At 37.3% G+C, this 13,348-nt stretch overlaps 1 protein-coding gene across 1 annotated transcript in view; it reads right to left on the reverse strand.

The window, feature by feature from the left end:
• Nucleotides 1-13,348, reverse strand: part of KCND2 (potassium voltage-gated channel subfamily D member 2) — a 484,439-nt gene that overhangs the window by 55,255 nt on the left and 415,836 nt on the right. The window lies entirely within an intron of this gene.

The following is a 13,348-nucleotide window of genomic DNA, read 5'->3' on the forward strand; positions in this document are numbered from 1 at the left end:
AAAATATGTCTGACATAAAGTGTGAAATTTCATAGTCTCATTGGCAGAGAAAATATAAAATATTAAAGTTAGCATGTTTTCTATTGCCAAATATTTCTTATAATTGAGGACAAACATACTTTTGCTGCATTTTGTTGTTGTTTCTTAAAATTAAAGTGGGCAAGTGAGGCAGAAAACTTATGGGATACATATATAAAGCAAGTTATTAAAATATCAAGCTCAGTTCAAACTATTATATATAATATATATTTTATAAAACTATTATATATATACAATAGTTTGAACTGAGCTTTTTTTTCGGTTTTGAGTTTTATAAAACAAAATCATGCTATATCATGTATTTAGCATCATGGAGTACTCAGTAATGAGATAAGAACTATTCGCCTAAGGAACTTGCAAACTTTCCTGGGAATCAAGGATCTAGTCATTAATCCAGTTTACAGTATTTGCTAAAATGTGTGTGGTAGGCAGAGGAGGTTGGCCAAGGAGAAGACCAAAAGTGCTACAGTAATTCAGGAGAGAGGTCAGATTTAAACTGGAACTTGAGGTTGAGGTAGAGTTAGGGAGAAATCACAGGAATATTAAACAGTATTCCAACTGGAGCAAAGGTAGAGAAACAGAATAGAACATGAGTGGATTGGTGTCACTGCACAGAGAAGTAATGGGTTTGAGGAGTAGCAGTAGTCCAGGTCATACTTCCGAGTATGCCCGATGCTGAGCGTCAACTTCAGAGTAGCCAATTTACCAGCACAGCACAATGGCAAACACCTCAGAGCGTCGTAGGCATCACTGGGGGTAATAATATCAACATGAAATAGAATTATGGTGGTCCTTCTAACCCCTTTTAGATGTAGTCTTTTCATAATTGGAGGCAGTACATTATTATGAAAAAAATATCTGTAGTTCCACTGGAACAGAGGCATCTTCATTTGGACTTGTCATTATACATGGCCAGGCTCATATAGGAAGAGATACCTGTTCTCCAACTTGGTTCTGTATTTAGCCCTTTTCAATAGAAGAAAGGATTTACAAGTCATCATTATTTATTTATGGATTGTGCCTGTCTTAATTAGACCCAGGTGCCAGGCTATACAGTCTACATGCACACGACAACACTTTGTAAAGATCACCTATATCTAGATATAGGTGTCCAACATGAAAAGGGTTATATCCCAAAATATCAAGCTGAGGTGGCTCCGCCCCACCAAAGTATGTTGATAAGAAACAGAGCGAAACTTTCTCAGAATTCTTGGAAATGTAGACAATTACTGCAGGAAGCCGGAGACCCTACGCACAAATAGGCTTAAGAAAGGAGGCATCACCATGGCTTGTCAAGCTTCGGTTCTGAGTCTAATTCCTTCAAAGCAGACAGGAAAGATCCTTTTTGTCTATTTTCTTTTAGTGGTACGATCACAGCTGACTGCAGCCTCAACCTCTTGGGCTCAAGCAATCCTCTTGCCTCAGTCTCCCCAGGAGCTGGGACTATAGGCATCCACCACCCATCTCGGCCTCCCAAAGAGCTGGCATTACAGGCATGAACCACTGCACCCATCCTTCTATTTACAGATGGTTATATTTTTCATCTCCTTTGTGGCCTTTCTCTGCCATGTTGCTATTTCTGTTGCTCCAATATAGCAGAAAAGGAGAGAAGCAGATCCACTGCAAATTCAGACAGGACTGTGGTCTAGCTGCTACATGCCAGGGCTGTGACTGCAAACTTTTTGAGTCTCAGTTCTTAATTCTGTAAAATAGGCATGATAATACTTTTTTGCGAGGATTAATTGGGGTGGTGCATATAAAATAGCAAATACAGAACTAGATCTGCAATAATCACACATTGGAAGCCAGTTAACTTCCCTGCTTCTTTCCTTTTTCCCTCTTCCTCCACCTCATCTCTCCTTCTCTCTACCCTTCCTTTCTTTGGTTCCTTCCTCTCAATTTTTTTTCATTATCTATTTAAAAATATTTTTAACCACTTCCCATTTGCTAAGTAACTACGTTTGGCACTAAAAATAAATCAGTGCCTTGAAGAAGGAGAATGATCACTGTCTTCATCAGCTCACCATCTAATAAGAGAGACAAACATTAATCAAAGCAGTGCATGAATAAAAGTAATGAATTATACCTGTTAAGTATGAAGTACATGGTGCTCTGAGGGTGAATAGTAAGATTATTAATATCTTTTCCTTTTTCCCTTTTAATGTATACCAACAGAAAAATAAACTATGCTAGAGTAGAACTCAGAAAATGAATAGAAAATGCAAATGTTTATGTTTTGGTATATTAAGCTTGAAAATACATGAATGTTGGTACTCCTGTACTTTGAGATTCCTAGAATCAGGAAGTTGAATAAGGGACATCACAACCTAAATACTACTACTTCATGTTTCTATTTTATGCTTCATTTACTCACCTTTTTTGTGAGTAGTTGTTTTAGTAGGATTTGGTAGGTTTACTCTTCCTTTGATTAAATGAATAATAATCCTTTTGTTCCTTTGTGGGGGAAATGTACCTTGGAGTTCAAAACAGTGGGTTGTTCAGAAACTCTAAGTTCAGTCACATTACAACCAATCAATAGAAAATAAAGTGCCTTCCTTCATAGGAGTTTCATCTTAATGAGCAGAGCTGAGGCAGCTGCACAGTGTGGAATGCCCCACAGGGGCTGAATCCTCTCCCTGGCCCTGTGGCTTGGAGAGAATCGAGAACTCAAAGTTCCCATCTATGTGAGCGCCCTTGCTGCAAAGTAACAGGAGTCAGCAGTCCCAAACAGCAGGACACTTTCTTATTGAATAATAATTCTTTTCTTGTTAATCCTAGAAAAGATGGGTTCTTTGCAGGGGACCTTGGAATCTAGGATGAGATTAACTTTGCATTAAAGGACTGTGCCTGGGAAACCTCTTTTTCTTATTCACTCAGTCTGCCAAGGTTGGGAAAGTTGGGTCTTGTTGGTGTGTTTATCTCACATCAACATAATGTAGTATAACATTTTCTGTCATGATAGTAAGTGACTATATTATGGACATACTTGGAGGAGAAAAATAAAAGATAACCAAAAAAGGTTTGTATTAAGGAATTTAAAGTTAACTGATCCCCAAGCACCATGGTCAAGGACCATCATTTTGGAAGTTGCCCTTGGTACAGATTATTCAGCCATAACGATCTTTGTTGCACTAGGAGATGGTCTTCATGTAATATTGGCATGAACATGTTGTATCTCTTCTCACTGCCCATCACCAAACAAATGAAAAAACTTCCTTTGACTTCACTTCGTTTCCCAGCTACCTCCTCATTTGTCTCCCTCCCTTTACAGCACATTCCTTGAAAGAATTGCCATTGCTGATGCATCTCCTTTCATTCTGTCTCTGTTGCATTCCAATGAGACTTTCTACCCCACAATTTCACCAAACCTGTTCCTTTAATGGTTCTCTAAATTGCTAAATCTGAAGGTCAGTTCACAGTGTTCCTCTCCCTTGACCCAGAATTTGACACAGTTGACTGCAAGATCCTCCTTGAAACATTTTCTTGCTGCATTTGATTTTAGGACTCTGCATTCTCCTTATTTTCCTCCTACCAAACTGGTCTCTGCTTCTTAGTCTCCTTGTTGCCTCAACTTCTTCACACTTGAGTGATTCAGCTCCCAGTATCAGCACCACTTCTCTGTGATATTCACACTCCTTCCCATGTTGATCACATCTAGTCACTGGCTTTATAATATTTATTCTTGGATGATGCCCAAATGGGTACCTCCAGGTTAGACCTGTTCTTCGGGTTCTAGACTCACATAGCTAACTGCCTGTGTGTCATCTCCACTTGATGTGGAGTAGGTATCTCAACAGTAACATATCCACAGCTCCACTTCTAATCCTCCCCTTCATTCTGTTCCTCCGTGTCTCCCCCAGTTTACTTGAAGGTAGCACCATCTGTAAGTTGCTCAGTCCAAAAACCTCAGTCATCTTATACTTCTGTCTCTTACATTCACTGTCCAATCTGTCAGAAAACTACGTCAGCTTAGTATTTGAAATATATTTACTGTCCAATCTCTTCCCTACATTTCCTCTGCCAACAACCTGCTTCAAACCACCATCTTCTCCCGCCATAGTGATTGTTTAATAGCCTCCTGAGTGCTCTGCCTGCTTCTGCCTTGTCCCTCCCAGTCTAGTTTAGCCCAGTAGCCAAATAGATCCTGTTAAAGCAGATGTTAGAAATTTTGTATAGCTGTTACTTCTTTGCTTCAAACCTTCCATTGGCTTCCAATCTGACTGTAGGTAAAAGCAGTCATTGGAATGGTCCACAAGGCCGTACATTACCTGATCTGGTTAACTCCCTGTCCCACTCTGTGTTAGCACAACTCCTTGGCTGTTCCTCATAGACCCCATACATGCTACTGCCTCAGAACCTTTGCACTTGTGTGGACTTCTCTTTTCCTACACATCCAAGGCTCATTCCTCACTGCTTTTAAGTATTTACTTAAATGTCATCTTCTTAGTGTAGATTTTTCTGACCACACTACTTAAAATTTCAACATCCACAGCTCAGCTCCCCCTACCATTCTTTATCCTCATTCTTGTTTTCTTTCTCTTTATAGCATGTATTACCCTCTAACATACTATGCATTTTACTTTTTTTTATTTTGTATTCATCTGTCCTCCCTCCCACTTCCCACTAGAATGTAAGATCCATAAGGGCAAAGGTTTTTGTCTCTTTTATGCACTGCTGTATTCTCTTGGCTTAGAATAGTGCTTAGCACATGGAAGTGGTCAATAAATATTTATCAATATGATCAATGTCATTATTAGAAATATAACTTCTTATTTGTGACTCTAAAATGCCTTCTAACTCTTCTCGATGTGTTTCTACTTCACTTCTTACTCCCATCTGTTCCAGTGTCCTGCCCTTCACCAGGTGAATGGGAAGGCAAATAAAAAGGTGTCAGTGATGCAAACAGGGTTACGTCACTGGATGGTGTTATAGCTCTGGTGCCACTGCCTGCTGACCTCAGCATGTCTGTGCAAGCACGTGGTTCTCCTCTCTGCCCTGATGCCACTCATTTGGTGATATTTGGAAATAATTAAATACTCAAGGTCAGGACCTCTTTGAGAGTTATTGGTGGGTTTTCTTTCTTTATAAGAAGTATTACATAAAAAGTAATAGAACTGTATTTGTGTGTGTGTATGTATGTCTTTATTTTAGAAATAAAAAAGCAAATTTAAAAGCCATTCTAAAGAAGTTTTTTTTTTTTTTTTCCTTTATGCTTTACATTTGTGTCATATATTAGCCCTTCATAGACAAGTACTAGGGCACATAATTGTTTATTCAATGCTCATCATTTAACAAATAAATAATATTTTCATTTTTTAAATAAAAAGCGATCATTGAAAAAAAAAAAAGAGACATTTGCTAACACCAGAATCACAAAGAAAGGTTTGTGCTGTGATTTACAAGGTACAGAAGAAAAAATCAGAAAGGGTCCAGGAGAATTGCTGATTTGACTAGAACTTCTACACACTTCTCTCCAGCTGGTAAAATGGGTGTGAGAGACAGGCACTAGCAAATACCCTCTAAGTGTTTCAACTCCCCAATACTGATACAGAGAAATAAGAAGCCTGTGGCCTTCGCTGAAGGATGCTCTGGGGAATTCGTTAATGGAGAATATTCCCTAAATTAAAAGTTGTTTAGGCCCTTACCCTCATTTCATTTGCCTCTTCAGTAGGCAGTATGACCTCTCTTTAGAAGGAGAAAAAAATGGGACTGCAAAATGCATATTCCATGCTACAAAGAAGCACATTGTTGCAATGTTCAAGCATGCTATCTAAGTAGTTTTAGAGAGAGAGATAGTGAAGATTTATGTCTAAACTATCATATAAATCATAATTACTAAACCAGATTATTGATCCAAAAATAAAATAAAAGATAATCTACATTTTACACTTTATGACTAGTGGTTTGTCATGTATATTTCAAGTAAATATTAAGTTTAAATTATGTAAATGGTGACTTTATAAACATAGTCTTTATAAACAAAAGGAAAGAAATCTATGGAATCAGATTATTGAGATGGAACCATTTTATTTTAAAGATAAAATTAAACATCTATTTCAGTCTATGTATTTAAGGCATCAACATTTTAAAAAATCAAATTTGTATTGCAGCATAATTCACTGGGATTCAAAACTGATGATGCAAAAAGAAAACAATGCCACTATTTCCTCTTATTCTGTATTGGGCTTGTGGAATATTTTTATTTTATGTCTTATGTTACATTTTTCTTGCCCAGAAAGTAAAAATGCAATGTGATGTTGGAAGCGAGTATCTGAATTCGGCCCACTACTGTGTATTTTTCTGCTCATACTCCTGTTTCTCATAAGATAAGACCCTGTACTACAGTGACACTCTGTGTGTATTATAACCATGATAAGGCTCTCTAAAGAACTGAAGAACGTGAAGCAGAGGGAGCACCAATTGGAAGAGAGAATTGAGTACGTGGAGTCTGCTTTTGAATCCATCAGAGTTATCTCATCTGCAAAAATCTTATTTTCATTTTCAGGGTCGGTTATTGGCATCCATAAGGTAAGGCTTCCCTTCCTCTTGCTCAGTTTTATAAAAGGAGATCATTTTTGATACTCTTAACACTGGGAAATATAGACAAAAGTACATCTTTAGAGTGGTACAGTTACTTCTATTTTTGTAATCATAACCAGGCTTAAGTCTTGTTCTTTTAACATTTTTTTTTTCTTAGAGGATTATGCTATGAGATCAAGATGGAACAATCTTGAAACAAAAACTGTGGATGATAGACATGGTAAGCGCTTTCCGTCTGCTCCATCAGACAAGACTGTGCTGAACAAGTGATCAACACTAACAAATCCATGGCAGCTGAATTGCTGTTCAGAAGCTTCAAGGAGATCAGGACAACACATTCTTCTTTGTGCGATGTCGGGTCTCCAGGGCCTGGGAAGGTCCCCTCTATAGAGCAGAGTGGCAAATGTCAGACCGTGGGTGAAGTTGGCCCTCCTCGTGTTTCTGTACCACTTGAAAACTAAGAATGATTCTTACATTTTTAAATGGCTGATATGGGAAAATGGCATGAAATCCGAATTTCAGTGTCGATAAATAAAATTTTATTGAAACTCAGACATGTTTGTTTGCATCTTTTCTGATTGCTTGCTTGTTACAACAGCAGAGCTGAGTGGTTTTGAGAGACATCGTGGCTTACAAAAGTGAAAATATTTACTATACAGTACTTAACAGAAGAAGTCTGTAGACCCCTAGTATAGAGCATAATTTACATAACCCTTAATTAAAGTGGACTCTTAAGTCATTTGCATTTTTTTACATTACGTGTACACTAGGAATGAGTAAATCTGTACATAGTGTGGCTTTAGTTTTGCAGCTTTAGCTTTTAAGAAAGCCATATGCACCCATGTGTGTGACGGAATCTGAGACTCAATAATGTGTCCACCAGATTGCAGTGGGGATTTAGTCTCACAGTCCAAACTAGACACTGAATGCTTTCCATACTGCATATTTACCTGTCTACCTTTATTACGCAATCAAGAGTATAATTAAACAGCTGAACTTCAGTAACAAAAGAGATACTTTTGAAAGAAGGGTCTGTTTTACAATGTAAATCTCAATCCCTATTTCATTAACTATAAAGATTATATATTTATGTAACCTTATTGTTACGTAAACACTTTGATTAGAATTTGCTTATGATGGTTTATCATTTTAAAATATGTATTTTTTAATTGACAAATAAAAATTGCATATATTTATTATGTACAACATGATGGGTTTTTTTTTTTTTATGTTGTTCTTTTTAGATATGGAGTCTCACTATGTTCCCCAGGCTGGTCTCAGACTCCTGGGCTCATGCAACCCACCCAACTCAGCCTCCCGAAGTGTTGGGATTACAGGCATGAGCCACCATGCTTGCCCCCAACGTGATGTTTTGAAATATGTAAGCCCTGTAGAGTGGTTAAATCAAGCTAATTAGCATATGCATTACATCAGATACTTATTTAATTTTTAAAATTGTGTTAATAACATTTAACATGAGATTTATCCTTTTAACAAAATTTTTAGTGTACAATACAGTACTGTTGACTATGTTATACAGCAGATTTCTAGAATTTATTAATCTACCATAGCTGAAAGTTTATACCTACTGAAGATGAGCTTCCTATTTTTTCCTCCCCTGAACCCCCCAGCAACCACTGGACACTAATACAGTCAAACTCATAGAAGCAGAGGGTAGCACAGTGGTTGTCAAGGGTAAAGGGGAGAGGAGGAACATGGAATCATGCAGTATTTGTCCTTCTGTGTCTGGCTTATTTCACCTAACATAATGTTTTCAAGGTTCATCCATGTTGTTGCATATGGTAGTGTTATAGTAGGTAGTCAAGCAGACATGACCAGGGTAGGAGAGGACCCCTCCACACACAAACACACACATACTAGAAATGTCAAGTGATCATCAGGTGATTCTCTCTAAAATAATAATTGGTCACAACCGGTGCCAAGCAAAGGCAGTCTTCCAGTAGATAGAAACAAATGAAACTAGTGATCTGCAGTTTCCTGATGAGATCTCAGAATCTGGGTAATGGACTCAAGCACGTGTATTGAGAGGCAAAATGGCAGAGTTTAACTGGTATGTGACCTTTTTCTAGGAACACTCAACTGGTAATGGAAGAATGCCTCAGGTGAGCACGGATACAACTCCAGTAAACACCCTGTGCTTGTAGCCCTTCCCAGGTGCTGGCAGGCCACTGCACATGCAGAATGCCTACATCTGAGACCCCAAGTCAAAGGTCAAACCATGCACTCGAATCTCTCAAGTCCCCCACTTTGCTCTCTTCCACGTGTACTTCATTTCCTGTTGTTCCTGCTCTAATACTTCTTAATAAATCTTAACTCCTGCTCTAAAACTTGCCTCCATCTCTCTGCCTTATGCCTCTCAATTGAATTCTTTCTTCTGAGGAGGCAAGAACTGAGGTTGCTGCAGAACTATGTGGATTTGCTGCTGCTAACAGTAGGATTTCCATCTTTTTAAAGGTTAAATAATATTCCATTGTATGTTTGTGGGAATGGAAAATGGTGCAGCAACTAGGGAAAACATTACGGAGGTTTCTCAAAAATTTGAAACTAGAACTCCATTATGATACAGCAATCCCACTTCTAGGCATATGTATCTAAGAGTATTAAAATCAGGATCTCTAAGAGATATCTACACTCCCATGTTCATTTCAGCATTATTCACAATAGCCAAGATATGGGAAAAAAATCTAAATATCCATTTACCATTTAATCTAAATTTAGAATCTGGATTCTTATGTGGGGTGCCAGAAACACAAACATATTCCATTTAAATATCCTTAGGTATATCCCTTAAGTATTAATGCCTTTCTTTGCCAGAAAGAAAGTTCTATGACTGCATTCTGTTTAGTGTAGGCATGTGTTTGGGGAGTGAGGAGGAGGGTAATATCTTCAGTCACTTGAATATGCTCTGTGAGATCTAGGAATTGTGCTTCTCTTCCCTCTAAGGAACATAGATAAAGGCAGAAACAGATTTCATAGGACAACTTCTGCCCACCGGGGTTCAGGAAGAAAGAGGTTCTCTTGGCATCAGAATAGCATTGCTTTTTACTTATTCATATTAGGAGAAAGTTCTCAAACAATTTGTCTTTGTCAGAATGTTCCTCATTTTTAGAGAACTTTTCTTTCTTCATTGTTAGAGAGCTTTCTCCCTTATGTAGAACAAAATATATTTTATCAGAATTCAAGTAAAGCTGTGAAGTAGAAATTTAACTACTTTTGTGATAGCAAATATGTAGTTGACACTGCCACTCTGAAGAAAACCAGATTCCACAGTGACAAATAGCTCATAGAGCAGGTGCTGGCTACACCTAATGTTGAATTTTCCCATCTTTAGCTGTGAAATCATTTATCTCAGAGAAACAAATTTTACCACTGACACTGCAGCACCTGATGTCAACATGTCAACCTCCTAGTTAGTGCTATAGTGCTCTGCTTCCATTGTCGGATGGATATCTCTATACATGTAATCTGATAAGAGGGAAGTGTTTGTAAGAACCTGGACAGACTCATGTACTGGTGTATATGTTAGCCCTCAAAAATTCTAATGACTCTGAAGGATTTTCAGAGCCTATATGATCTTAATGCTTAGGTTAGTCCAGTTAATAGCAACCAAATCTGGAAGGGTGATAGTTCTTGCAGTAGAAAGATGGATTCTTATCGCTCTCCTAGTCTTGTTTTAGACACGTACAGAGTTTCTAACTTTATCAGCACTCATTTGTGTTGCTACTTCTGAGCCTTGCTGTAAACCAGCAGTCCCCAAACTTTTTGGCACCAAGGACCAGTTTCGTGGAAGACGGTTTTTCCACAGACCAAGAATGGGATGATGGTTTGGTGATGATTCAAATGCATTATATTTACTGTGCATTTTATTTCTATTGGTATTACATTGTAATATACAAAGAAATAATTACACAACTCACCATAATGTAGAACGAGTGGGAGCCCTGAGCTTGTTTTTCTGAAACTAGGTGGTCCTATCTGGGGGCAATGGGAGACAGTGACATATGATCAGGCATTAGATTCTCATAAGAAATGTGCAATCTGCATCCCTCACATGCGCAGTTCACAATAGGGTTTGTGTTCCTATGAGAACCTAAAGCCACTGCTGATCTGACGAAGGTGAAGCTCAGGTGGTATTGCGAGTGATGGGGAGTGGCTGTAAATACCGATGAAGATTCTCTGGCTTGCCCTCTGCTCACCTCCTGCTGTGCACCTTGGTTCCTAACAGGCCCTGGATCCACAGGCAATTGAAGAGCCCTGCTGTAAACTGTTTCTAAGTAGTAAGCTCTACCTCAAGGTCTACCAGAGACTACTCAAAGTAACTACATAGAGATACTTAAGGTCTACCCAGAGTATGTGTTGCCAAAAGCTGTTTGTATTGCAAAATCCTCTAACTTCTTAAAATGAAACTGGTAGCAATAGATTGAAAAATATAAAGCAATTTGCTATACTTATCACCAAGAAGGAAATTTACATATCTTGTTATAATATTCCAGAAGTCCATGTTGTACTTTTTTCTTCTGATTAATCTTGTCTTCATTGAAAATAACTTCTAATTACAGACAGAGGCTTTCCTTGTACTCAGCAGTATCCCTTTTGCTTTCAGGTGATGATGAAGTACTGCATTTTCTTATTACAACTATTTCACTAAATAAAGGCTCTATTTGTAGATGGTCCCTATTATCCCAATGGATCAAGTAAGAAGCCAGAGAATCATTAAAAGGTAAAGAAAAGAGAAAGAAGAAGGCTGTTTCCTGCAAGCAGCAATGGAACGATCTCTGTTTACTGTGCCTTTCCTACCATTACTTCCCATGAATTTAAGCTCTTAAGACTTCAAGTCCATGGATCTCTGAAATGTTATTTCCACTTCTCATTTCTCTTAAAGAAAAAACATGAAAGAGTTTGCATTTTTGATCATGTAGACTTTATAGGTGATTCTCATCCTTTATTTTTCTATTTTTTTGGATTATAACTTACTTTTGTTGTAACTATGCTATTCTGATCTGGTCATTGATTATACTGCTCTCCTCAAATCTTCAGGCCTCTTTAGTCATATTTTCTCTCTAGGCACAGAATGTCCCAATCATGTTTAGATAGTAGAATTGTACATGCATGAAATGCCAGTTATGGTATTACTTAAATACATTAAATATTCCTTTTGCTAAGAATATTAGAAAGCAGAACTTTTCACATTGGTTTTGGGTGTCTATTTCTTGCACAGACTATAGAAATGCTACCAGCATCTTTCCAATTAGTGCTCCTATTGTGGTCTCTTTCTGCAGAAGATAAAGCTCTTCTGAGTTCTACTGACATCTTTCAACACTACATGACAGGGTCTCTAGGATACTCATCATTATTACTCTATCCTCCTGCAGACTTGTTTAAGAAATGCCAACTAGTAAGATCATAGTAGACTGGAGTGCCTCCTCTATCTCCATTTGTATGACACCATTAGAAAAAGCATATAAAAAAAAAACCATAGGATTTCTTTGTTTATTCATCAAAAATGCACGGGATGATAGGCATGATGCTTGGTGCTTGATACAAAACTTTGCTCAGAAAAAAGTAGTATTCAACCAGTGTTTCATGAGATAAATTGATATGTTGTCTAAGTCAGTCATGCCAATCCCATCTGTCTTTGGCAATGATTTGTTTAGAAATGGACAAGTAAAGATGTTTTAGCCAACAGGATAGTTGGGGAGTCTTCTAGAAGTCCCCGACACTTGGGAAGGCTGACCTTTCTTTATTCTTTGCAAGTCGTTCTATGAACATGTGATGCTTATGGCTGCTGTAGTCATTTTAACACCCTGAGTAGGAATATCACCAACAAACCAAATAATGGCAGAGCAGAAATGTTGAACAAGCATTCTTAACCTGCTGAATCAACCATTAAACTGCCTAACTTCAGAGTTCTTGTTAAGAGAGACAACAAACAACTGTTTCTTAAAATACTTTTAACTGGCTATTGTGTTACATACAGCTAAAGCATTTTAATGAATGTATAATAGAAACATGTTTCCCATTCAGATACTCTTGTCATGGCTTCATTTCTGAAGTCTTTTTTCCAACTTTTGCTCTATAATGTTGCAGTACAGAAAGAGTGCAGTGTCTTTCAATAATCATTAAATGGCTGATTAGTAGGATTAGTTTATATACTATTCGTGGAGAACGCTGGTAATTTTTGGCTGATTCAATGGAGTCTTTACGCTTTTTGAATATGTATTGGTGTCTCATAGAAAGAATAGTATAGTTTAGGAATCTTAACACATTTTACATTCTTTTTTAATTACTAGTCCTGGCTTTTAATTTACACTGTGTTCTATCAATTAGGAAATGTGACCATTACTGAAAATGTACCTGAAAGACTACTTATTTTTATTTTAAATATCCTGATAATATAATTTATTGTGTATTAATATTCCTATGTTTTTAAATAATATTTTAAATTCTTCCATACATCCCTGAGAGAAATAACTTATGTAATGAAAAGCTGCACTTAGAGAAAACATATAAAAATCTTGAAAAATTATTTTTATGTTCCTTAACTTGTAAAAAAGAAAATGAGGAAAGTTTACTATTGCATTGATCAAATGAATAAGTTCAAGTTATGATAACTTATGTTCTCTCAGTATTTGAGAGCATGTTTTTGAAAATGAAACAATCAACTACAATTAAAGCAAATTCATGTTAATTACATTTTATAGTATTGTATCAATCGCTTTTAAACAGTATCTTTCCCACTGCACTATTA

This window comes from Papio anubis, chromosome 4 (assembly GCF_008728515.1).
Source record: "Papio anubis isolate 15944 chromosome 4, Panubis1.0, whole genome shotgun sequence".
In the NCBI taxonomy this organism is placed as follows: domain Eukaryota; kingdom Metazoa; phylum Chordata; class Mammalia; order Primates; family Cercopithecidae; genus Papio; species Papio anubis.